The sequence below is a fragment of the Spermophilus citellus genome, assembly GCF_964194105.1.
Source record: "Spermophilus citellus genome assembly, chromosome: 12".
In the NCBI taxonomy this organism is placed as follows: domain Eukaryota; kingdom Metazoa; phylum Chordata; class Mammalia; order Rodentia; family Sciuridae; genus Spermophilus; species Spermophilus citellus.
Genome location: NC_138198.1, coordinates 123166571 through 123179133, shown reverse-complemented (window position 1 = coordinate 123179133; position 12563 = coordinate 123166571). Strand labels below are relative to the sequence as shown.

The window sequence follows — 12563 nt, the reverse complement described above, 5'->3', positions numbered from 1 at the left end:
CCATTGTTTGCTGGAGTGAAATCTCTCCACAGCCACAGGAAATTTGTAAAAGGAAATTTCAGAAACTTAGGTCACTATATTTACCTTCTCTGTCTTTATTTAAATTGCAAAGTTGTCACAGTACACTTTGCGTTAGAAGAGGATGAATACTGCAATTCTGTTGACTGATTCTGGGGTGCATGGCTTCTTTGCTAACAGACAGCATCTTTCTTGGTAAAAGGCACTTTTAGTGCAGTCGATAGAGACTTCTCATTGTAAAGCAGAATAAGCAAAATAACAGCACGTGCACTTGACGGCTCTTGCTGTCTTTCTTAGACCTGGGAGCCTGGAGGTGCATGTCCAGGACAACCCAGAGGTTCCTGCATGGGAATATGTTTGTCCATCTCTGCTTAAGATCCAATGGATGTGCCTTCCCTCTCGAGTGCTTTCCCTCTGTGTACATGGAAATGAGGAGCTACTTTGAAGCTCTGGGTGTTCTTCCCACGCTTGTGCTCAGCACATGCTACATCTTTTGGTCCCTTAGTGATCCCCACTCCCTAAGTAAAACAATAGCAAAGAATATATCAATGTGATTGGGCTATGATCTTAGCATGTGGTTTTTTAGCTTCAATGAACTCAATTCTATATCGATTTTTATTTGGTGTTGGAGAATTCTGACTTTAAATTTAAAAACATATTTATGTTTTAAATAGTGACATTTAGAAAATGTGAACTTAGAAGAAATAGCGTGGCATAGTGGAAAATCCTTAAAGTTTTGGGATCAGACAGGCTTGGATTTACATCCTGGCTAGCTGTGCATTCTCAGATTACTCAGTGTCCAGCTAACAAAGGAGAGCTCCCCAAGAGAAGCAGGGAGGATGTGGCAAGGGGGACCCGTGTTCGGGGCACAGAAGGTTGCCACGAGGATCTGCTCATTTTGCTTACAGAGCAGGTGCGATTTTCTGCTCATGACAAAACTCTACCTGGTGAACACCTAACGAGGCAAAAGCCTAACAAATATTCAGAGCCAGAATATTCAGATGCAAGCATTCTCCATCCAGAAAAATTAGAGGATCACCTGAGAGTTTTAAAAGATAAACAGAAATTGTAGTAAGGATCTTCCAGACGTGAACATTGCCACTGAAAGACGGGACTTGGAATTCCAAGTCAACTCAGCCCCATGTGAGAGCCACAATGGGCAAGTCACTGAGCTCTCTAAGCAGGTGTCCTTCCATTAGTTTGGGGAAAACAATGTCTATATTATACGATTATTGTGAAGTGAAAAAGAAATTAAGCATATTAAGTTAATCCCACAGTGCACACAGAGTCACCAATAAACATAAGTGTTACAAACAGACAGGATACTCTGAGCAGCTGGCTTTTCATAGTATCCAAAACCATCTACACACCCTGCATGTGTATGCACATATTACACATGGCAGTGTGTTTACATATACTATATGGTAAAAGTGGACTTGTACCAAATATATTTTTAAAGTTTTCAAAGATTCCATAAGTTATGGGAACTATTATATACATGATATCAGTAGAAAAACTCTTTAAATATTACATTCAATATAAATATTAATTCCTGCTAATATCTTAGGATACTTCAGGTATTGTTAATTAATATAGCTATTCATATTTACATGTTCCAATACAGAGTAAAATAAAATGCAATTCCTTCCAAAAATGACTCTCTCCACAATATACCATGAAGTAACATATAGAGAGCAAGTCTTTTCACTCATTCTCTAATACAGTTTGAAGCCTTGTTTTAGAGCTGAGGATTTTATGCTATAATGTCCAAGAACAGAGAAAAACTCAATTTCACTGTAAGTTCTGTTATTCTTTAAAGGCCTTGCCTCACAGAAGTTATTTTAACGACTCTAAGACTTAACTTCCTCATCTATAAACTAAGATCAAACTCCATCATGAAGTCACTCTTTCAGGATTACAAGAGATAGATAGCCTGCAGAAAACGTCTAGCATATGATTGGAAAGGAGTCTACAGTCTGATCTGAAACTCTTGGGTTTTGGGTGCTGAACTGAACTATGCCCCCCCAAATTCACCTACTGAAGCCCTAACTCCTGGTGAGATAGTCTTTGGAGATGGGCCTTTGGGAGATAATCCGGGCTGGATGGAATCACGAGGGGTGGGCCTTGATGGTGGAAGCAGAGTTCTCTTGAGAAGACCCCAGGGCATTTGCTTCCTCTCTTTCCCCGCTCGCTCACAGAGAGGCCCTGTGTGCACTCAGTGAGAAGGCAGTTGTCCCTAAGCCAGGAAGAGGCCATCACAGAACCCAATCACACTGGCACCCAGATCTCAGCCTTGCGTGCTGCACAATTGTGAAAAAGTAAAGTTTTGTGCCTCAGGTCACCTGCTGTAGGGCACTTTGCTGTGGTAGCCTGAGCTGATGAAGGGGAGGGGGAAGCATATATATGCAACATATGTATAAGCAATATGTCTGTATCGATCAGCAATATCTGTATCTGTATTAACAAAGGTGATACCCTTTTTCCATTCACTGCTCACAGCTCATGTCAAATGAAGCCTTTGATACTCCAGAAATGCACACAGAGCTATCTAGTGACTACAGTGCCACATCTGGTATTACCATAGTTAGTTTCTATTTTGGAGTCAGCTAAACATGAGCCAGAAAACACAAGCATTCCCATTTTGAGAAGACTGACTTTATTTATTTATCTATTTATTCTTTCAGTACGGGGATTTAATCCAGGGTTGATTTACCAGTGAGCCACATACCCAGGCCTTTTTATTTTTTTTATTTTGAGAGAGGGTCTCAGTAAGTTGCTAAAGGCTTTGTTAAGTTGTTGAGGCTGGCCTTGAACTTGTGATCTTCCTATCTCAGTCTCCCCAGCCACTGGGATTACAAGTATGTGCCACTGCCCCTGGCTAAGATGGACTTTTTTTTTTCATTTATTTTCCACATTTTATTGGTGCATTATAATTATGTATCATGGTGGGATTTGTTGGTAAATGTTCATGCTTGCACACAATATAACAATACAATTAGTCCAATATCATTCCCCTGAATTTAGCCTTTTCCACTCTTCCTCCCTCCTTTTGGTCCCTTTCCTTTACACTACCCATCTCCCTCTGATTTTCATGAGATCCACCCCTACCCCCACCCAACACCACCTTTATTTTCCTTTTTACTCTCTAGTTTCTACACATGAGAGAAAAGCCTTAGTTTTTTTGATTTTGGCTTATTTTGGTTAACACAATGTTCTCAACTTTCATCCATTTTCCTGCAAATACAAAATTTCACTCTCCTATATGGCTGAATAAAACTCAACTGTACATATACCATTTTCTTTATCCATTGATCCATTGGTAGACACCCAATTTGGTTCCATGGTATGGCTACTGTGAATTGTGCTGCTACACACATGGGTATGCATATATTGCTATTGTATGCTGACTTGAATTCTATAGAATAAGTACTAAGGAGAAGCATAGCTGGATCACATGGTGCGTCCATTCCTAGCCTTTTGAGGAAGATTCATACTGATTTTCATAGTGGTTGTACTAACTTATAGTCCCATCAATAGTGTGAAATACCATACAGAGAAGAAATCAAAGCCAAACAAAAAAAAAGAGAACAATTCTCTTTTGAAGACTAGCTGAGCAAATCTAAGCAAATGAGAAATAGGACCAAATTAAATGTTATAAATAAGCCAAAACGGCTGGAATTATTAAACATCTCTTTATAATAATGATGAATGTAAATGGTCTCACTCTATAATTAAAAGACATAGGCAGGCTGGCAGACAGAATGGATTTTTTTTTTTTAAAGACTGAAACCTATGTTGTTTGCAAGGGACTAACATTATAGACAAAGAGCCATTGGTTGAAAGTGAAAGGATCTAAATTGGCCACCTTGTAAATGAAGACTGAAAACAATAAGAAGTAGCTACTCTTATATCTGACAAAGCAGACTTCAAGTCAAAACGAATCAAAAATCTCTTAAAAGGCCATTTCGTAATGGTAAAGGGAACAATCCAACAAAAAATATAACACTAGTAAAGATTTATGTCCCAAATTTTGGTTTACCTCATAAAACATAAAAGAGATACTACTTGAATCAAAGACTCAAATGTACCCCAGGATTTAAAAATATTCAACATCATTATCAAGTAGAATAATGGAAATCAAAACTATACCAAATCTTCATTGCACTCCAGTTAGAATGGTAGCCATCAAGTACACAAACAATAATAAATACTGGAGAGGAAGTGGAGAAAAAAGAAAAGTTTTACACTAAGACGGACTTTTAAGGACTTATCATAATAAACTGTGTACTAGATTGAGGTCCTTAAGTTATTCTTTTCTTTTTTATTTTCCTGGAATAACTTTAGGTTTATAAACAGTTTCAAAAATGATGTAGCAAGTGTCTCCATACTTTACCCAGCTTCTGCTAATGTACACAAGGCACATTGTTCAAAACTAAGACATGAACATAAACATGGGTGAAATTCCAAGGTAGTTGGTAAAACTACTAAAGTAAACTGCAAATTCTGTCCAGATTTCTCCAGCTTTTAATTGTGCTGTTCAGGGACCCAATCCACAATTCCTAGGTGACTTCACTTGTCCTATGTCCTTGGTGTCCTGTGACCTGGAACAGTGTCTTAGTATCTTTTTGTTTTACATGACCTTGATCATTTTGAAGGCTGTTAGTCAGGTATTTTGTGTAAGGTTTTTAAATTTCCATTTGTGGTCTCAAATTATTTTTGATATTTCAAAGTCTAAAGACAGTCTCATAGTAAAGTGATTAAAACATAAACATAATTTATTGGGAAAATAAAATTAATTTATCATGGCTGTGTTCTAGTTCTATTTCATTTGATCTCTAATTGAATTTTAAAGCTTCAAGTAGGAAAAGAATCACTTAATTGCAGATTTCAAAATATTTTGCTTTTAAAGAAGAGAAAGGTAACCAAAAAGGGCCTTGGTATGAAGAATTTTCAAGTGTCATTTTGTGTTATTGTGAAGTCAAATTAAATATGAGTCAGGGCATTTAACGCCACCTCTACAAGAGGAGTATAAAATGAGAAGAAGCATGAGGAAATCACCCCTTTGTCCTTTTTTATCAAACTAGTTTTTATTGGTGTGCTATGATCTGCTTCAGGCCCTATAACTGGCATCTTCTGTGAATGTGTTGGAGACATTCCAGAGATGAGCAGCAAAATAACTGCTTGAGCCCTGAAAATCACTCCCAGGAAGAAAAAAAAATTATAAAGGAGTAGGTTTTATTTTGCTTGTAAATGATAAATATAAAATCTTTGGGTGCATGAAAGAGAACCTTGTGAATAAAATTAGGTACCTAATTTTTATTAGCATCCCATTGAAAATAGGACAGAAATGAATGACCTTCCCAAGCAGTCTGGGGAAGAAGACGGGCTGTTCAATTCATGGTTCCACAAGGGCTGCTGAAGTTGCAAAGTCCATTGGCTGATTAGCAGCAGAACTTATTTCTTGCAAGAGGACTCTCTTTCCCTGGTGTCTGTCCCTTAGCAGATGATTTCCCTGCATGCTCCATCTTGATTTCTGGATGGTGCACAAACTCTATTTCAGGGTATTAGCTAATTTCACCTTGTCATTCAGATTCCTCTTCTAAACATGCCAATCATCTCACCAAACTAATTTCTGGGTGCACCTCAGATTCTCCTCATAGAACACTCCACGTTTCTGCCAGGACTCCAGAAATCCCAGGGACCTGCAGTTGTACACACCCTGCACACACCGGCTGGCTGTAGTTAAACCCCTCTTCATCCCCTTCCATCTGATGAAAACCCTTTTACCAAAGGGCAATCTCTTCCACTTGGTGCCTTTTCCTTTTCAAGGTGATTTTACACAAAGGACATCCTTTTTGCATTTAAGACTCACTGAGTAGTAGATGGTAGATTTCTTGGCTTTAGTTCATACCTGTAATTACATTATTTAGCTAGGACTCATTCACAAGCTTTAACTTACTCAAAAGTTGGATTTAATGGGCCTGTTCCATCACAAGCTGTTGACCTAATGAACCTTGCACTTCAAACAGGATTTTGGGTAGAAACTTGAAAGAATTTCTGATGATAGGAGCTGTCAAACCTGAGAGTCCCTGGCACTATAACTAGAAACTTACTTTGTCTCCCGAGGTTTCAAAAATACACAGAAGAAATTGGTCCATCTGAGAGGCTTCTATTGGTTCCTTTCTGAAAGCAAGATACTCTATAGATGATGTCTCTGGGTAAAGGATTAGATTCTTATTCATAACTATCATGTGTCAGATGAACATATCAGAATAACAAACACAGGGGGCTGGCGTTGTAGCTTAGTGGTTGAGTGCTTGCCTCACATGCACGGTGAGGCACTGGGTTCGATCCTGAGCACCATATAAAATAAATAAATAAAGATATTGTGTCCACCTGATAGTTATTGCAGGTTTAATCTATGAAAATTTTTAACTTGCCTAGTCCCGGATTTTTGTCCTCTGAACAAAGGAACATGGTACAACAAAACACATTTGTTTCTTTGTGAAAAGTAGTTATTACAATGTGTCAACTTTATTCAACGGATGAAATTAGTTTTAGCTATATCTTCAATACAGAAGGGAGTTTCAGTATCTTTCAATACCACATACACCTCTCATTTATTCAAATCATATTTGAGAATCGTAGATTCTGTAGACATAGTAGTTAAGAAAAGAAAAGCATTAATAACCACGAAAACCAAGTTCCTGTGCCTATGGAAACAGCACTCCTGTCTTGGGAACTTTCCCTCCATGGGCCGATGACAGCCACCCAGGAGTACTTCTGAGGACAGCCTTTTGCAGAGTGCTGGGGTTGTGAAAAGAACTGTGGGACAGGGAGAGAGAAGGGAGCTCCAGGCGTGTCAGGGGAAGGCTGGCCCAGGGGGATACTGAGCACAGCATTAGCGGAAGCAAGAGAAGGAGTGATTCAAACACCAGGAAAGAGGATTTTAGTCGGAGAGAATGTCAAGTACGATGCCCCTGCAGTGTTGGGGAAGACAGTCAAGTAGGGTTGTAGGGTTGGTTCTGGGCACATAAAATGGAGCCAGGAGCCCTGGAACACCCGCAGCTGAGCATTTGAACTGGCTGTCTGCACACACCACACTGTACATGCTGACCCTATGAAATGGGTCCAACTGCAGCTTCTAGAAAGCAATTCACCAGTGTCACTGTTGGTGAAACCAAACCTTTGCTGCCTGAGGCTGTGCCCAAGGCCTTTCTTACAAGAGGGGTTCAGTTCGACCTCTGATGAACCAGCAACAATTCTTGACAAGTCAGAGATGGAACTAGCAACCCACATTGCACTTCAATCTATGAAAAGAGTTGCCACCTTGTAGAACCCGAGAGCACACTTTAAAGACAGCTTGAATTTTGCATCCTTCAGATTGCAATCCTAATAAACCCTAAATAAACATAATTCTTTACTGTCTGGGTTGGATTTTATCTCTAGTGAAGGCAAGAACCTGTCTGAATTACTGCTTCAAGGGCCCAGGGCAGTGGGCAGGGAACTACAGTAAGGGGACAGGGTAGAGACATCTTTTAGGAGCTTGGCTTCTACTTTCTGATGGTATGCCACCAAGACTCCAAAGCACCAAGAAATAGAGGAGAGCATAAAGTTTAACAAAAAAGTTATTGCAATTATATCATCAAAGTTCACAATAAGGTAAAATATGTTATTAGAGACAGAGACTGTTTGAAATACATATTAATTGAGAAGAATGAGTGTTTTATTCTGCCTTTGTGAGTATGCACAAAGAAGCCTCAAAATTATAAAACAAAATTGTCAAAAAATAGAAAAATTTATGATAACATTTTAAAGATTTCAGTATTTTCAGGAAAAGTAATACATATATGAGTTACATATGTACAGTGTTTGAACAACATGATTGATGAAGCTGATTAAATAGACCTCTATACATGGTACAGGAGGATTGCATAGTCTATGTGATTCTCAGACTTCCAAAGAATGGGAGAGAAGGTGATCATCCATTAGGTTACGAACCAACAAGTTCAAAGGATTGAAACTAGATCGAACAGCAAATTAGAAGCCTTGCTATGTGGAGTGCCAATGCTAATTAAAAGGCACAGTAACTAAGACACCGCAGAACGGGGCAAACAGACCAAAGGAGTAGAATAAACACAGCGGCACACATAGGATACTTTGTTGATAACAAAACGAAGCACTTGGTTTGCAGCAACAGGGAGGACTTGCTAACCAACAGCTCTGGGATCACTGAATAAATCAAACAACCACAAAATGAGAATTGTCCTCTGCACAGGATACCGCAAGATCAGTTTCATCTTTTGATGTAAAAAAGAGCACCTCTGTTTAACCAACCACTGCGATGCCTAGTCAAACAGCATTTCTGCCTTTTAATTTACCTTCCTCTTTTTTTGCCCACTCAATGTCATATATTTTCAGGCTTAGAAATCAGGTGTGTTCTTGACTGGAATGTGACAGTTCCATAATTGAAGCTTTCAGAAAAAATAATAGGATACTAATACATCAGTAATCTCAAGTTAGGGACAAAATAAAACACAAAAACATAATTAGAAGAGAAAATGTGTAATAAATTTAAGTAAGAATTATGTTTTGTGTCAGGAAAAAATACTCTGAGAATTAAAAATCGAGCCAGTGATTAGAAGATACTGCTATGCACATGACTGTCAAGTGGCACAGATCCAGGGTGTGCAAAGAATTCTTAGAAATACAGAAGAAAAAGAAAAACAATCTGGGTTAAAAAAGGGCAAGCAGGTACCAGAATAGGCACTTATAAAAAGGAGCCGTGCACACGCCCAACTATCCTGTGAACGTGCTCAGTCTCCCTGCACCTGGGAAATCTGATGTGAAGCTCAACGAGACATTATTTTACTCCAATAAGAGGAAAGAAAAAGCAAAACTACTGCCTACAGCACATATTGGCTAAGCTGTGGAGCAAAGGGTTTCATATTCTGTTGGAGGAAAAAGTCTGAGTGCATACATTTGGAGACTGCGTAGCTGTCTAGAATCCTAGAATTTTCTTGAAATTTACACAGAATTTTGCAACTCCACTCTTGGTTTTATACCTACCAGAAAAATGTGCACCATGTATACCAATGTTCATAAAGGCATTATTAATAAAGGTCTCAGATCCATACATTGCAATTTATTTAGACAATTAAATACTGGGCAGCCTTGAAAAATATCTGAACTGTAGCTACACAGATAAATCTCAAAATCCTCATGTGAATAAAAAAATCCAGGTTAAAAACAACAATGCATAGTTAAGTTTCTCATACCAATTCCTGAAATTGGCAAAACCAAGGTACACCACACAGATAAATACTTAGGTGGTCGGTATACCAAGAGCAGGAACGTGGCTTCCATCACGTTCAGCGTAGTGGTTGATGTAAGGGGAGGTGGTGGGGTGACACTCATTCTGCTCAATTAACATAGGAGCATTCTGAGGCACATGCTGTGAGTTCTTGGCTGCTAATACAGCTCTATCTGGGGGTATATATACCAGCATTGGCCTCAAGCTGTCCATTAGTTTATGTCATTTTCTTTGTGGCTGTTTTAGTTTTCAATTATTTTTGAAAGTTAAAAACTACCTCACATTCATGTTTACACAGCCATTAGGAGCCCCTTTTACTTTTGCTTTTCTCCTTTCTTTTAATTCTTCTTCTAAGAGGAAAAATATAGCAATAGATAGAGGCAGAAGAATGATCCCTAGTGCTTTTCAGGATAGCAGATGGCAGTTGCTGAGAAGGGGTCAGAACAGGTATTAGGATCAACCTTTAATTAGACTGAGCACTCTAGGGAGGCAGGCAGATGTCAACATCTTTTGGTTAAGACATAGGCATCCCAGAGCTGTTGATATCTAATGAGCTCAGGCATCTAAAAAAAACCCCAAACCTGACAGCCTTACTTATATTAAAAAAGAAGTTAACTGTGATTGGCTTTGCATTGGAGTCTGGATGGAACATCTGTGCTGGTGCCACTGCAGGGAAATGAGGTGGGATGCCCACCAGAGAGGGTGTCAGGGTAGCTCTTGACACCGAGATGCAGCCTTCACCCAGGACCAGGAAATTCAGCAGAGACAGGGAAGGGTAAATGTGACTGATCCATTTAACTCAAGTAATCTGCCAAAGAGCCCCAAACTAAGTTGAGCCAACAATATACTAAAATGTCTTGCTGCTTCAAAGCCTGTCTTTTGGGATCATCTCTGTAGTTCATCCTATTCCCATATCATATTGTGTCCAATCTAAATTGCAATATACTAGACATTTAATAGACAATTAAATAACAGATGTACAGAGAGGAGACCATGATTTATGTCTTATTACTCATGTCTAAAATAAGAAGAATTATTTTCAATAATTATTCTTTAGAATAAACCTACACTGTGCTCAACTCTTATGGAATTCATTGCATTTGACTTTGATCTCCAGTTAATGTTTTATAATCTTTCCCAATAAACTATTGGTTGACTTTATCTTGTTCAGATTTGTTCAGTACTGGGAAAAAGCAGAAATTCTTACCAGAGCTACCATTCAAAAATGTTTTTCATATAGACATTATTAGAGTCTGAAAGTGTTCAGCAGACTATTTCTACTTTACATTAAATATATAGATTTGTCCTTAAGGTAGATTTTCAGAGATGCAAAGGAGATAAAAAGTTATAACTTTATGTATCATTGAAGAAGTAAGTAATCATAAATAATTTGTAATTATTGTTATTTGTTGGTCTAAGAAATTTACAAAATTTTGGAGCCTTTATATGCCAATATTTAAAAAATGCAACATGATTACACCAGATAAACTTTTAAAAAATCAACCTTTACAAACTATTTCAGCATTTAGTAAGAAGATTAGAACCAGATATAGTGATTCTTTTGTTTTTGCCTGCTAATATATGTTTCCCCAAGAAATGGTTTGCAATAGTGTTGATTTCCTAGATTAGGTACACAAAAATTAAATAAAACTCTTCTCTACATTTTCCTAGGCAAAAATAATGAATACATTTGCTCAAATGAAAGTGTACTTTGTTTCATTAAATTATACAGACTATGAATGTTTTAAGAATTGACACCCTGATGCTGAAATGGAATGTCTTCATAGTCATCAACAAATATCCTTAAGTAAAAACACTTGACAAGTCTCCTTTTATTAATAAACCACATGACGAGTCAAGGCACAAATTGCATTTATGAGAATAGCTACCAAAAAGTATGGATGCAACACCTATACCTAGATTAAGTCATTTAATTTTTAATATTAAATGCCTTATCAAGAACTAGGCAAGGAGAACAGAGTATCATCAGTGTTTATCACTGAGGCAGTAAAAATACTGCACCCAGTTACTAAATGAATAAAATAGTGCATGTGTACTTCATAATGGGTACTCATGGCTTTGGTGGTGACTTGTATAAAAAGTGTTGTGACTAGAAAATGATATTTCACATTATAGAGCCAGAAATGTGATTGGGGATTTTGGTTTGACTCCTTGTAATCACCTGAATTTCCAAGACATGTGTTTCCTGTAAACAGAAAAAAACCCGCAACTCTCATTGCAATATCTCCAGTCTTGGCTTCTGTGGGCCCAGCTGAACCGACCATGTGGGCTGAGAACACACATAGCCTGTTGGGTCTGCACACACCCCTACAGCTCAGGATGTGGTCCACAGGCTGCGAATTCTCTCAAATATTTTCAGTGCTTTGGTGAGAAATAAGTAAAATTCAAACTATCCTTCCTGTGAATTTACTAAAAATACTAAATCATGCAAGAGCATCTGAAATCTTTGGGTCAGAGGTATCTATCCAAAGTTGCCCTGATAAAATATATAAGTTGTAAACTGTAGTCATATTACAAAAACAAAGAAATGACAAATGTCTAAGGAGCTGGAAATGTTAATGACACTGATCTGATCATCATAAATTCATACATGTGCTAAATTACCACACTGTACCTCATAAACATTTACAACTAATATGTATCAATTAAGAGTAAGGGATTTTTGTTTTGTTTTGTTTTTTAAGTGCCCTTGTTTAAGGAAGAAACAGACACAGTGATAAAATGCAAAAAGCGTCTTTCTTGGGTTATGGAATGTAAGTGTATTGTTTTAAAAACATGAACAAATCTGCTTATATTTACTTTTACCTAATAGCTTAATTGATTAAAAACAGTAATTATTTTAAAAATGTAAGAATTCATATCACTGTTTCAAGGGTTGTTCTTACTTAAGCACTTGAAAGTATTTTTGCTGACCATTTCTGTTGTAGGTTATGGGATCTGGGACTGGAAGGAGCAGAGGCAGAAAGAGACAGGGGAACACAGGACCAGACTCCCACTATCCCTGCACAGATGCTCGGCTGAACACTGTATTTTAGTACACAGGTATGTAGACTTCTGTTTGATCTTTTCAATTTCCCTTTATGTATTTGTATAAGTAGTATACATATATACAACTATCTCTATGTAATCTATCTCTTTTCATATGGTTGTAAAGACCAAACTGAATGTGCTAGACTTTCCTGTTCTTATTTTCTTGGTTCCTCCCAATGTT

General features: G+C 37.8%; 1 protein-coding gene across 1 annotated transcript in view; it reads right to left on the bottom strand.

Annotated features, from left to right (window-relative positions):
- The window catches only part of DOK6 (docking protein 6), a 391579-nt gene that overhangs the window by 249186 nt on the left and 129830 nt on the right, over positions 1-12563 (bottom strand). The gene's annotated exons all lie outside the window — the stretch shown is intronic.